We start from the raw sequence: 15,347 nt of genomic DNA on the forward strand, positions 1-15,347 counted from the left end.
ATCGCGTTGCTCAGCTTAGTTTGGAGATGAAAAATCAGCTACAGCCATATATAGGTCGGTCTGGAAATGTGATGTGTGACTGCCCCAGGGCACCCCAGGGCATTGTTTCTAGCCCATACGCAGCGAGGCAGAGGCCCCACACCACCCACAGCCTGATTGCAGTGGCAAAGCTAGGTTGACGTCCAACACAGGTGACCTGGAATACAGAAAAGAAAGCTGGGGACTGGTTTTATGAGGGCCAAAGACAGAACTGCTCTCTGCAGTCTCCGACACCCCGCTGGCCCGGAGGTGAGCAGAAGACGCAGCCTCCCAGCAGGACAGGGTGCTCCAACCAGCCAGTGGGAATTTGGGTAAGCAGCGCACGTCTGAGGGTGGTGACACACGAGGCAGGAGTGGGACCAGCCTGGGCAGCCCATGCCAAAGCAGGATGCTGTGAGCCTGGCGTGGGTGCCTGCATTGGGTCCTTTGGCTCTGCTGGAGCCCATTGCCCCATCCTGCTGACACCAGGTGTCCTCTCTTTCTTGCAAAAACGCTGTCTCTGCCCAGCACGGGGGATGTATTTTTAGTGTGTTAGAGTTTAGTCTCCTAGCTACAGCTTGAAGCATTCAGCTGGGCAGGGGCTGGCAATCCTCAGCTTGTACAAAAGCAAATACTGATGATGAATGCTGATGTTTGGGCTAAATCCTGCTGCCCCAGGCTTGCCACAATTTTCCCCCCACCTGCCCTTTAGCTCGGCGTGCAGGGTCTGGTAGAAATGTTACCCAGGTATTCCTGCAGGCTCCGGGAAAACTGCTGGTGACTGGGGTCGTTTACATCCTCTGAGGGGTTAGAAATGATCTCCTGTTCAAGTGCAGAGATGTCTGCTCCATGCAGCAAGGATAAAAGACCAAATATTGTTTATGTTGTACGTAGTAATCTATCTCACATCTGGCAGAGTCTGGCTCTCTGTGAAGATGTAAAAGAGACTTCATTAATTCCTCTTTAAGGGCAAGGCCATTAAAAAGTTATTTTAATTTTGGGCACAAATTCAGAATTTCCACTGTTTCTTAAGTTGCTTGCCTTCCTTAAATTGCTATCTGTCTCAGAGCTGTTTATGGATAATAAAATCTCTTTAAAGATTCTCCTTTGTTTTGGAAAAATCCTAGAGTTAATTTGTCTGGCATCTCCTGGATGTTTCACAGACTCTGCGTCTCGTTGTTTGGCTGTTACTAGGATGACTGGAAGTCAGGCAGGGTTACCTAAGCCTCCAACTTTCTTTTAATACTGAAATAGGCAATGTAACTGCTGCAAAGTGCAGAGCATCCATGTAATTCAATAAAAGCTGAGCATTAGAGAAGACTGGGCTTTGTGTCTGATCAATTCTTGTTTGTAAGCAAGTCTAACTGTGCCTTGAATTACTCAAGTTAATTTCTTTTTTCCTCCATATTGCCTCCCTTTCATTCTTTGGAAAGCCTGCACTTGCTCTACAAGAGCTAAATGATTTTTCCCTATCCTTTCTTTTGATATGCACCACATAGGAACAATGAAACCTCTTGTTCTGCTTTCTGGAAAAATCCCCTCGGGCCTGGACTTCTTTTGCTGCTGTCATTGTTTCCGTTTGCCATTTACAATTTCATCTTGTATATGCACAGATCTCATCAACATTTATTAAAGACTGAGGCAAACTCCAAATTTGCATTATTGCAAAAATATAGGACAAATGGAACATAATCTCAGACTGGGGGTGCTCTATGTATATCACAATTCCAAGTTTTTTGTTTGTTTGTTGGTTTTTTTTATGGTGCAGACACCAGAGTTGTAGTCCAAAGAGTTTATTGAAAATAATTTCCCTCTATGGTTTCACCGAGTAATCTTTCCACTACAATTGCAGGACTTCAGTATCTCCAAGATAAAAAGTGTATATTTATAGATGCAATTTAGTCAATTCCTTCATTATTTAAAAAACAAACAAACAAGAAAAAACAACCAACCAACCAACCAAAAACACAAACCAACACAGAAGCCCTCCTCAACAAAAGTTGGGCATGGTTATACATCTTATATAGGCACTATCTGTTCACCCAGAGAACAAATGTGTTTTGAGGCTTCCATTTTATTTAACATAAAAAGATATAGAGAGAGTCTTTACATGTCTTTTATAAGTTTAGGAATCACTACTAACGAAAAAAAAAAAACAGAGAGAGAAAGAGGGAATGAGAAATAGAAATTGGGAATGAGAAAGAAACAGAAAGAGAAGAGAAAGAGGAAAAGGTGGAGGGAAAGGGAAAGGGAAAGGGAAAGGGAAAGGGAAAGGGAAAGGGAAAGGGAAAGGGAAAGGGAAAGGGAGAAAGAAATTCCTTTCAGAAAGCTTGCATACATGATTTTTCCTTGTAAGTTAAGTACGGTTAGAGCCTGTTCTGTGAGCTACTTCTTTCCATTTTGATGTAGATTAACTGTTACTATTCTTAGATTCAAAAAATATATTTTTTCATATGCACTGGAGCAATTCAGTGGGAACCAATCTAAAGAACACAGTAAGGTCATGGAGCTTTGGCCTATCTAATACCATATCTAATGATGTAATCTCATATTTCTCGTTTCCTTGAGTGAGTCTACCCTTAAGGTGTCTTCCATGGAGTCAGATGAAATAGGAAGTGATTTCCCTTGTGATTAATGAGAATTTGAGATCAAGCTTTCTGAGATAAACAGAACTTTTCTATGACATTCAAATGTCTCTACCTTTCTCTAGGCAGAAATGATGGACAAAGGTATGGTAGCTGCCATGGGCTAATTTTCAGCTAGACTGGCTCTTTCCAAATTACAGTATGTGCACTAGAGTGAAGTAGCACATTGCAGGAGTGTCCCATCCAGTTGGGAGCTGCTGTCATCATCAGTTGTGAAATGTAACCAATGTACATTTGGGAACACTTGTAAGCAATGAATCATGGGCTGTCATGCAGAATTATATGTCACTGAATAACGTAATGTTGGTGTTGGACTGCATGTGGGCTAGTAAACCTTTGCTGGGATAGATGGTCTGTAACAACAGAATATGGGCCAAGAGACTGGCTTCTTCCCCTCTTGAAGTTTTCAGACTAAGGCTGGAGGTACCCTTGGGATCACCCTGCTTTGGCCAACACACAAGTCATTACTGAGTGGAAGGAGAGGCATGATTTTTTTATGGCCTGTGCTATGAAGGAAGTAAAACTGGAAGATCTAATAGTCCTTTCTGGGTTTCAAATCTGTGAAAAAACATGTGGTGTCATAAGACCCTTATTGCTAACAGCAAAACTTTTCCCCTTTGGTTCAAATGGCAGAAATCAGTTGCTACTTTCTGGCTGTAATGCATTGTTTACCTGTCTCTAGAGGTATGCAACTGATCAATTATTTCCCTTCCCTTCCCTTCCCTTCCCTTCCCTTCCCTTCCCTTCCCTTCCCTTCCCTTCCCTTCCCTTCCCTTCCCTGCCCTTCCCTTCCATGCCCTTCCCTTACATATCCTTCCCTTACATATCCTTCCCTTCCCTTCCCTTCCCTTCCCTTCCCTTCCCTTCCCTTCCCCTCCCCTCCCTTCCCCTTCCCTTCCCTTTCCCTTGCCTCTTGCCTCTTGCCTTCGCCTTGCCTTCACCTTGCCGCACCTTGCCGCGCCTTGCCGCGCCTTGCCCTTGCTTTGCTTTGCCACGCCTTGCCTCTTTCCTCTTTCCTTGCCTTGCCTTGCCTTCCCCTTGCCTTCCCCTTGCCTTGCCTTGCCTTGCCTTGCCTTGCCTTCCCTTCCCTTCAAATATATATATATTTTTTTCCCACTGAATTTTTTCTTCTATAGCTTTACTAAGTGCTGCCTCTTCTGGGAAATAACTCTGTCTTTGAGGCTCACCCCTTCAAGGTGTTGAGAGCTCTGGGCCTTCTCCAAGAAAGCTCTTAAGAGAATGGTCAGCTTTAGGTGTACAAATAGGCAGGGCTAAGGAGCACCCTGTGTTTAGATGAAACCTCCAGAGCACTGTGGCCACTTTGCCAGAAATCAATTCATATAAACTCTGTAACGTCATTACTTTGACACTCATCTATTGAAGGATCTTAGAGCCTCCTTGAGTTATTAAGACAGCCATAGATTTTTTGTTATAAACACACTACTGATTAGCTATGGAGCAGTTTAGGGGGGAAAAAAAAGAGAGAAAGAAAAAAATCCTTTAAATAATTCTGCATTAAGGGTTTTTCAGAAGGAAAAATTAAAAGTTCAGACTTTGTGGATGTTTAGACATCCACAGAAATCCACATTCCAGCTAAGAGATAAAAGATATAACAAGAACAAGAAGAGGGGAATAAAGAATGTTTGAAAAGAAACAGCAGAGCCTGGACTCATGTATTTGACTAAGAGTTGATGTTAGGAATTTCCATGTAGAATAAGCAAAATAAAATGTCATCTCATGGTTTAAATACTGCCAGATGATTCAATATACTTTTCACAGCATTCTTTTACCATGTGATATTCTCTTATGTTTGTTGAAGTCAGGAAATGAGAAACTGTTTGAAAGGGAAAGGTTACGCCTTGTGTCATTGTATAATATATGCCCACAAGCCTATTATATTAACAGAGCTGCTTAAGATAATTCAGAATGGAAGATGGAGTTCATTTCTACCACAGTATATTCTAACTGCGGTCTGCTGACAGAAATCAATGTATCATACACTTGTTAAATTAAGGCTAGTGAGGAATAGAGCAGATGAGGAAATAACATTTTTTTCCTTCAGAAAGTTGGTATTTGAAAAAAAGTTTTACCTTAAATCAGGATGAAAAATCAAACTCTTACACATGTTAATTCCAACAATCTATTAAGTAAGATAAAAAATAAGTTGGTTTGAGTAAATTAAACATTGTATGTCATTTTTTTTTGACTTTTCTTATAGATTGTCACTCTCATTTACAGTTTTTACTAAAAATAATTTGATCTACTGAAAGATTACTTTAACAAAACATGAATTTCTATATTAAAAATGTTGAAATTGGACTTCTGGAGAAATTTTTAAATTAGCTTTGGAAATGTATAATTTTTGAAAAATAGTTATTTCCTGCACACATTCTTCTATTCAAAGTGCAGGCATGTCCTAGAGGAAAAAAATATTTTGCCCCAAAAAATCTCGGTCGCCCATAATGACAAAGTAAGCAATGCACATTTTAATTACCTTGCTGTTTACTTTCTCTGCAGTTTCCCAGACTTTAAGGGAACTATTAAAACAAGGATAGAGAGGATTGTCTGTTCTGCTTGCACTCATAAAACTCCAATATTGTGGTCTGGTTAGATGTCAGTGTGGTTCAGATGTTCTCCTGCCTGCCATGTCAGAGGCTCTGTTCATGACTAGAGACACACACAGGGCATTAACGTATCAGTATCATGTGTAGTCTGCACCACGCACCAGAGGGGCTCGGAGGGGGAACGAAGATCATTCACTAGCAGCATTTCTTTAATTCGCATACTTGACTGTCACTGTAGATGGAAAAATGCAGTGAAATTTGGTCAGTACTGGTTCTGGTTGGTAATAAAAATTTTATTCATAAATCTTGTGATGGCTCCAGTTTTTGGGTTTGAGAGGTGCCATCTCTTTCTCACTCATTGGGCTTTAACATACAAAATTCAGGCATTAAATGTTTAACACGCAGTTTGCGGGAAGATCTTCAGATGCACATGGCTGCTTTCTGCAGTTACCCAGAGGTGGAAAAGATTGGTGAATCAGAATTGAAGAGCTTTACAGGGCTTTACAGGATTTTAAAATCAGCAGAGAGGCTACCCTGAGTCACAGATGCAAACATTTTGAGGTAATCCATTTTTTTAGCAAATACTGCCAACATATTCACATATTCACTTATTCATGTTTGTGCCTCAGTGCCACTATTGGTGCTGGGGCAGAGGCCCAGTCCATTGCCCACAGGCACTTCTGCCTACTGGGGCCCCCTGCACACCAGACCCTGGCCTAGCCCCTCAGCCTGCCCTGGGGAGGGGCTTGGGCCTTCCCCATGGCTCCCTGTTTCCCTCCCCCCGCCCCCCATCCCCCCGGGCAGGAGCTGGGCAGGGAAAGATGCACCAGGTTCAACCCAAGGCCCTCTATGTGCTGCTGGATGATTTGTTAAAACCTGCCAATGCAGTCTGATCAATAGTCCCCAGAAAGGCCTATCCTTCAGCATGTGCTTTCCCTAACCATTGGTGCGCTGCAGATAAGATCAGGGTTGGAAATGGGGGTTTTACTGGTCTGGACTCATCCATGTTTATTTTTTTAATTTTTCTTTATTCCATTATTCACATCTATGCCAATGGTCTATTCCGTGTTATTGCCTTATTGTATCTTTCTGCAATTTCATGAGGATGCAAGGTGTGCTTGCATTTTCCATATGCATATGGAAATCTCTTCCTGTAGACTATCAGCACAGGCTAGATCAGCTGCTTTTAATGTGAAGGCCCATCCTCAGCTCCAGAAGCCAAGAAGAGATATTTTTAAGAGCATTTCAGCTCAGCACACTCCATTTCATGTTTCGGAGGGACATGGAAATGTGCAGTTGCATTCCTGCAGCTCTTCTTTACAGAATCAGTTCTGGCAGTGGGGACAGGAAGTAGGGCTTTCTTACACGTATTTGGCTCATACAGGACTAGGACTTCTTCACTTTTTAAACAGCATTCACATGCTTCAGTCTTTCAAAGGGGTGAAAGGAGAAGAGGGGCCATTGAAGATTGTGGTCACCTTTGTAACCTTCATTCAAAATACTGGAGAAGATATCAAAGACTACGTTTTTTTAAGATGTGGATTGTAAATAATTTACTAAAAATCTTGGAAATAATCGTAATCTATTACACTTCCCAGAGATGACAGAAAAAGGAAGGGACTTTCAAAGGCATGAAGTATGAGCTCATTTCCATGATCTTTTGACCATAAAATAAGAATGCATATGTGGAACTGTTGAATCCAGTCTGTCCTCTGTTGGCTGCCCACTGATTTATGAAAGCACATAAATTACTCAGCATCAGAGGACTGTATATTGTATGGCCTCAAGTCTGCAAGACAAACAAGTACATGCCTAATTTTAAGCAGATGAGTTGTTCCAAGAGAAAGGGCTTTCATGAAAAATTAAAATTAAGTATTTTCTACAAAGAACTGAAGCATATACATTGTTTCCAGATGAGCCTCCTTACAGAATCCAAACATCTTGCCTTCTGAATATGCTAATGTACCATATTCCATCCCAGCCAGGCCTAGTATGTTTGACTTTTAATCAGAAATAAGGAATATCTCAAGTATGGTGAAACTGTTCTCTGAGGACGGAAGAAAATGGTCTTACCCACGTGCATGTCTACAAGCTTCTCAAATTTCTGTTCTGGAGGGTAGCAAAGCAGCTCTGGAAACACAATTTGTTCAGTTTTGCAAAGCAGTTGATCTCTTCAGCTTGTGTTTCAAAAAACTCCTTTTGAGTATTCCTGTCAAAGTCCTGTATTAAAATTTTATTTCTCCTGTCAAAGGCAATAATTCATGTGGTAGCAAGCCACAAACATTGCCTTATAAATGACATTGTGAAAATATGTAGACAACATCCTACTTTCCTCAAATTGGGCACGCTAAGGACAACAGCTGCTGCCTTTCTAGCTTAGAGAGCAGGTGTTTGACCACCTACAAGCAGGATGTTTTCTCCTCATATGAAAATCATACATGTTTACTCAGCAATGCCAACGAATCAAGGCAATACAGCAGTCAAAAAATTAAAATGTTGACAGTCTTCCTCTTACTGAATAACTTGGGTCCAATGCCATGGAAAAATACATCAAATTAATAAAAATTGAACAGAGTTTTCTCCCTGAATATGCAGTTAAGGCTTTATAAAGCCACCCTCTTCTGCTGTTTTTTTAATTTATTTATGACACCCTGAAAAAGTTTATATAGTGATGAATTAACTTGGGAATCTTGGTAGCATGGCCTCTCTGAAGACTAGGATTGATAGGACAAAGGGGAATTATTTTAAACTAAAGAGGTGAGATTTAGATTAGATGTTAGGAGGAAATTCTTCACTCAGGGTGTGGTGAGAAACTGAAACAGGCTGCCCAGAGAAGCTGTGGATGCCCCATCCCTGGAAATGTTCAAGGCCAGGCTGGGTGGGGCTTTGGGCAACCTGGTCTGGTGGGAGGTGTCCCTGCCCATGGCAGGGGGTTGGAGCTGGGTGGTCTTTAAGGTCCCTTCCAACCCAAACCATTCTGTGATTCTATGATGTTATGAAGAAACACAAATCATAGCATCATGGAATACTTTGGGTTGGAAGAGTTCCAAATACCTCTGATCTTTGCAATTTAATGGATTCTAATGAGTGTTTTAGTTGGTCTATCGACTGATGTGGTATTGGGCCAAACCCTTAACTTTGAGTAGCATAAATATATTATTTAGAAAAAAAAAAGTGTGTTGTTGTTGTTGTTGTTTTGTTTTTGGTTTGTTTGTTTGTTTTTACAAAATTGGTTAAAAATTCATAATGAGAAAATGGCGAATTAAATATTCTGCCTTGGTGAAACAATACAAGGGAGAACTGAAACTTGTTCCTCTATGGCAAAGGCTCAGGCAGTGGCTGGGGGTCAGGAAGAGGACTGATGGAGCTGCTTTCACACATTTTCTTGCTGGGGTGGAAAGATATTCATGAAGAACTTGCAGATTTTTATTTTAGGAATTGAAAAAAATATCAAAATAGAACATATGCTCAGTGCAGACAGTACTGGCATTTTAAGAAATGGCTGCAAACCTTTCAGAATTTTCTGATGAAATTAGCTGGAAATGAAAATGACAACAACAACAACAAACAAACAAACAAACTAGAAACACCACCTCCTCTAGTTCTATTTCTCCCTTTCATGGCATTGTACTATATTATCCAATTTTAGTACAAAGAAATCATGGCTTAAGTATTTAACAAGGCAGCTCTTGAAACATCAAGGAAAAAACCTTTCTCAAGAGCAGAAAACCTGAAAGAGCATTTCATACAGGTGCAGGTGCTCAGAGGAACTCCTTGTTTCACATAATTAAGTCTATAAAGATCTCAGCCACCTTGTGTTTAAAATAACTTTTAACATCTAACACAGAAAGCCAAAGTTGTGGTTTAATATAAGGCTGAACCAATGTTCCTTAAAATCAAGGGGTTTCTCTTTATCTTTAACCTACATTTTTGTCTGTATTAGTTTTAGTGCTTCGAAATTTGTGCTACTGTTCTAACAATCATGCAAATGAAAAGAAGGGAATGCTGAGACTTTGCATGTGCTAAGCAAGAAGTGGAGTTGCCTAAAATACTCTCCTCACCCCAACTACGAGAGGGACCCAGTGAACTGGTCTAACATGTGGCGTCTGTGACTCAACACTAGCTCTGGTTAAAATAAACAGAATTCTTCTAAAGATGAGTCAGAGGAAAATGGCAGCTGGGAAGCCGTTTCTCAAGGATAAGACTTGCATCTGCTCAGTGTGAGGCTTTTCTCCTGACTGCTATTTTGAATGGCCATCTGGTACGTGTCTGTTCCAGCCACATACACATTCTGAGCAGTTTCTCTGTATACCTCCAGTGCTTTGGAGGCAGAGGCTCCATGGGCCAGTGTAGATACGATCTGGGAGCAAGCCTAACCATATTGTGCAGTTGGACATCGCTGCATCTCCAAAGCAGCCAAGAGAACTGGCTGAAGAAGTGGTTTCCGAGACACCAGATGCTGTTGCAAACGAGTCATGCAGATTTTGTTGTTTTACTTAGAAACCTTTTTTTACCTGCCTGCGATGGGAAGGTACAGAGAGAGGGACGGCCAACATCCCATATGAGAGGTGCACACACAGTGCTTTGCTCCTCAAAAACAGGATGCCTCTTGTTCGTAACAGTTGAAGCTCTCTCTGCATTTTGATGTTTGTGTCCCCACCTATCCTGAAGTCAGTGCAGGAAAGAGGTGCCAAAGTGTTTGTTTTGACATGTGAGTTTCTAGCATTATGTTTTTAGCTTCAGTGCAGGGGATTCTCAGTTTCAGAGCTGCTGTTATACCATTGATCTCTCTTAGTCTCCTAGCCTCTCCGCTCCGTTTTTAGTTCACCATTTCTTTCATCACTCTCTCTCCTGTCTCCACCCCACCACTGCCTGTTTGCTGTATTCCTTTAAATAGAACTTCGGAGTGCTGCAATGCATGACACATTACACAACCGTTCTTAGGATCCGTGAAGATGTGTAACAGGCTTGTGTACCTTCCCAGCTATTTTTTAAATCCATCCTCATCAAACTAGGGAGTAGCTGCTAGTGATGTAAGTAATCTGTTCTTCATCTTCTTCCTAACACTACACCCAAATTCTTTGGCAGCTCACAAACACTTAGTGCTTGTTTTGGAATGCCTTTGATCACCAAAGTGAGCTGAGGCCGGGACTCGACATTCATTGCTAAGCTGTACCTTCTGCACTTGCTTTTTCTGCATCCCCAGTGATGATTTCTCTCAGTCTTCTATTTAAGTTTGGGTTGGTTGTGTTACCTTGAAGCCATTGATCAGAGAACCTCAGTTCTCTAATATCCATCAGTTCCCATAGTTAGTAATCACCAGTGACAGGGGATCCATCCCAGTCCTCTTGTCCAGGCTGCAGAGAATAAGTGACATATTATTTCTGTCTACCTGGTAAACTGGCTAAAAGCCACCAGCTGTAATACCCTAACGGCACAAACAAGACAAAGCGCCCAGCCCATTTTCAGTCTTCAAATATTTCTTGGTATTGCACAGCAGATAGCAATCTGTGGCTTCAGAGCTGATAAGTGTGAAGACATCCAGAAGCAATAGCCTCAGCTGTGCACTCCAGCTCGGTCAGTTTATGTGAGATCGGAAACACAGAAGCTCAAGCTACAGGTGAGATGGAAAATGGGTGGCTAAATACCTGTTTTGCCGTTACTGATTGCTACACAAGCCTCATTGAACAGGTCTAATTCCCTATTGCTCTAGAGAATTACATGTGCATAAAATGAATTTATGTGGCTTGGGAATCAATTCCCAGGTTTCTCAAAAATCTTCTTAATCAGATACACATTTCTCAGATAATTCTTAATTTCCTTAACCCCATTAAAATGAGGTTAAAGCTAACTTATTTCCAATTTTATCAAAAACTAAAAAAAAATTGTCTTTCAATTTTTACAATCAAGAATTGCTTCATACCAAATTAGGTGAAATACTTAATTATGCAGAAGCTATTTTTTTAAAGCTTAGAGTTATACTTCAGCTTTCTTTAAATAGTTTTTACTCTCCATAAAATTAATAATTAAATTCCCTGTGATTTTATGATAATCATTCATATTTTCCTACTTAACTATGGGAAATTATATTTTTGTTTTGTGGTATGCTGACTTTTTTTCCTCCTCATGTGTACTATTTCCAGATAATTACAGCAGAGCAATCAGATCTGTAGAAAATATGCAAAGGACTAAAATAAACAGATCAATGAACCCCGGGCCTGTTGGTCTATTTCCTGCAATGCAAGATATTTTAACACTCATCAAGCTTTCAAAAGTTAATTGGGAGTCCTAAGTATTTCCGTGACTTTGGATTTCATTCTGATGCAATGAGAAACTAACGATGCTGAGAAATAGAAACTCTGTTTGGTCTAGCACAGTGGGTTGTAGAAATGGATGTACTGAAGTAGGTAAACCCTCAACCTCAATGTATTTAAATCAGTTTTCCTTTAATTCAATTGCAAACTAGAAATTAAACATATGCAAGTGTGTGCAGTACAAAATGCAGCAGTGCTGAAAGTTGAAGGCAATTGACTCTGTGTTTGGCTGTTGGTGGCAGTCAGACCTGGAATGGTGGCATTGTGTCTTTGAGCTATTAAAGGTAACTTATAACTGCAGTATGACTCTATAAGGGCCATTGGAGGGGATACATCACAACCCATTAGCCAGGTACACAGTTCTGGAGGCTGCAGAAGCTCCAGGGTCTTGAGCCTGGTTTGAAGTATGGGAGCACAGTGCTCCTGTGCTCCTTTCCAAATCCCATTCTCCAGTTCCCTTGATACCTCCCATGCTTCCTCTTTCCTTCCAGAAGTCCCCACAAGCCCTTCTGATATGAGCCAGCTTCTGCCTTTTCTTTCAGTGAGCTGGAAGCCATCAGCAAAAGAAGTGGGAGTTTCTTTGCATGTGGTTTTTGTTTCTGGGTCACACATCCTCGAGTGCTTGCAGGAGTAATTGTGGGGCAACAGATGCCTGTTCCTTTCCACTCCATGATGGAGCACACTAAATAGACAAAGATTCTTGGGGAAATGTAGACATCAAACTCTAATGTGATTTATCTGCAGGGGCAAACTGAGAATTTTCATAATTTTATATTTTAACCAAATTTGGGCAAATTTCCCGAGGAATGACAGGAGGCAAATTCTTAATGCCAGGGTCTTATACACACAGTCCTGATGTATTTCAGATCCTAGACCCAAATCAGTAAGATACTGGAACCTCTCCACTAAGTAATGTTATTTTCAACATTGGTAAATTAATATTATCTCCACAAGGTTGTTCTGAAAAATAGGTGAACTCTTTCAAATGAAACTTTCAAATAAAATTCAGCCTGTGGGTAATGTTGTTGGGCTCAGTTCTTATTATTAAGCCTGAGCAAAATGCTAAGGGTTTAACACCAGGCATCTTGACATTTTAAGAGTTGGACATTTTTAATTACAGGCATTTCTGCCTGAACTCCTTGTAGCTATATCTTTGCTCTTGATTTTTGAATAATAATCATCCTGTCAAAACTTCTTGATGTAAATAGGGAACAAAGGGTGATCACCCAATAGACATAATAAATATTTATCCAATAAATTCTAGGGTTGCTCATCTTACTCATCTTACAGTGTTTTCACTTTTTTTTCAGCTGATCTTCCCTGGCAAGTTCATTCAGAGAACCTACTTAAAGTAGACTTCAACTATTGAGTTATGGATAATTCCTACATTTCTGCTTGATACTCTGTGGTTGTGGGTTAACCCATCCCAGCCAGACCCAGTGCATCTGTAAACAGGAAATGCTTGAAAAAGCTTAGAGGGTTTTAAATAATAGTTTGTTGAAATTGCTGAGAGTTTACAACTGAATAATCTTGAAGAAGTATATGTCTACTATCCCCACTTCAATCTTGGAAGGCAACACAGGAAAAAGAGAAGTCAAATTAGACAGCATCTAAAGATTTAAAGGCACACTCACCCGAAATATTTGCCATATAGCAAAAGGTGACCTCAGTATTGCAGCACAGTTATTGGCTAACAAAACACCAGCAGGGTTAAAAGCTGAAAGCAGGAACAACCTGCAAATAACACATGAATTTACAAGAATGATACCCAGTATGAGTCTTTCCAAAGCAGATGGGTGAGAGGTTTATTTCTTTATCATAGAATACCAATGGAGAGTACAATGCCAAAAGCATCTCAGCTTTACTCTAAAAGCTTGCCAGAAATGCTTGAATCAGACTTAGTTTGTACTAAAGTGTTTGTCAGGAATCTGTAGTTTCTCGTTACTAATGGTGCTTAGTCACAATTTTTGCACATTTTTACTTAACAGACTACAAGAACAGCACAGTTTTTTTGTTTTGTTTTCTATGAATTCCTGCATTGATCATGTTTTTGCATTTTGTCTATTTGAACAAGTAGTGCACAGCAGTTACCACTTACCTTAAATATTATCATCTGTCAGAGTCATTGACAACAGGAACAGAGACTATGTGACATACTGAAAATTTATAAATTACTGTGCAAAGCTATCTGGATTTTGAGGGATTTTTATGAAGAAGGAAAATGTGTCCTCATCTATCCTATTCCCTCTTCACTGTCCTGATCTCTCCATCTCTATTGCTGCTATTCTGGATTGGCCTTCTCATCCTGGAGCATATGGGGATACAGTGATTTTGCTGATGATAGCTACTGCCTGACAACAGCAAATGGTGCTCAGAGAGAATCACTGAGAGCCACCGGATCTCACAACCTGCAAGCCAAAACTGAGAACTGTGGAAGCACATACTCTGCATGATCTGGGTATCACAGATAACCTCTCTGTGTGAATTTCTTACAGACTCGTATTCTTCATAAGTCTTGTGATTTCATCTGTAAGACAGTGAATTGAGCAAATGGTAAAAATGCTTATTTTCAGATGCTTCTGTGCTGCTCAACTCCAACATCACTGGCAGCACTATGTTCAATATCTTTAGTACCAATGCACTATAGCATTTAGAGCTACCGGAGATAGCTGTATATACATCTGTCCAATAGGTGATAGAAAAGATTTTGGCATGAATGTATGTTCCAGGTAAGAAGAATGAAACAACCAAAGTTTGAAATCCTGAAGGTATATCTGCTGTTGCATGGAAAGCATGTAGGCAAAGGGGCTTACCTTGGTCAAATGGCATTTTGGTGACCTAAAGAGATCAGTTTACTAGGACCTATCATGACATGATTTTACTGAAGTAGCAACTTTGTGGGTCAATAACTTCAATGAGCTCATCTAATGCTTTTGTTAGTGTGAGAGGTAGTTTACATTGGCCACCAGCATGAAAAAAGATGGCCATTAGGCTTTATGGGATTGAAATTAGGAAACTTTTCTAAATTGTCATAAATTTTGGGTTGTGTTTTGATCAGGAGGTTAAAAGAATATGATTTTGTTGTGTCAGGGTCAAGCATAGTAACTCAAAAATATGTGGATCCTGACAGTTACTTATTATGATAACAAATGTCATCAATACATACTTCTTCATAATGTCATGAAGCTGAGTGTGTCTATCGGGGATTCAATAATGTGGGAGTCAAAGAAAAAAAAAATCTTTTTGCAAAAAGAACCATTGGACAGTTTCCCAAATGAGGAGTAGCATTCTCTAAATGTGCGTGCATTTTTGCTGACTTCTAGCTTTTGGAGACAGAGCGCCATAAATTTTTGTTTTACGTGGTCACTTGCCAGAAATTTAATCTTCAAAGATGAGCTTTAGAGTAGATCAACTATAGAGTGATATACAGCACAAATAGTCAATCTATTTTGAAAACAGAATTTCTTTACATTTTGAGAATAAAGATTTTCCATGCGGTTATATTTCAAAGATCAAAAATACAAGCACTGTTTGTAAAATATCAAGAAACAGCAATAATGATGCATATTTATTCTATTTTTTGAGTTTATCTGTATCTTCTCCAGGATAATTGCTGACTGTATTGTCATGCCAAACTGTCAGAGTATACTCAATACCTCATGGCAACAAGTTTAACATGTTATGTCTTATTCTTCAGTTTTATATGTAAACAAACACAGTACTTTGATTTGGCATCAAAATTCCTCATCAACAGTTTCCTCTTTTTTATTTGCTAGTGGGGATTACATTTTCCATAAACTTCCATC

This window comes from Cygnus olor, chromosome 1 (assembly GCF_009769625.2).
Source record: "Cygnus olor isolate bCygOlo1 chromosome 1, bCygOlo1.pri.v2, whole genome shotgun sequence".
Classification (NCBI taxonomy): domain Eukaryota; kingdom Metazoa; phylum Chordata; class Aves; order Anseriformes; family Anatidae; genus Cygnus; species Cygnus olor.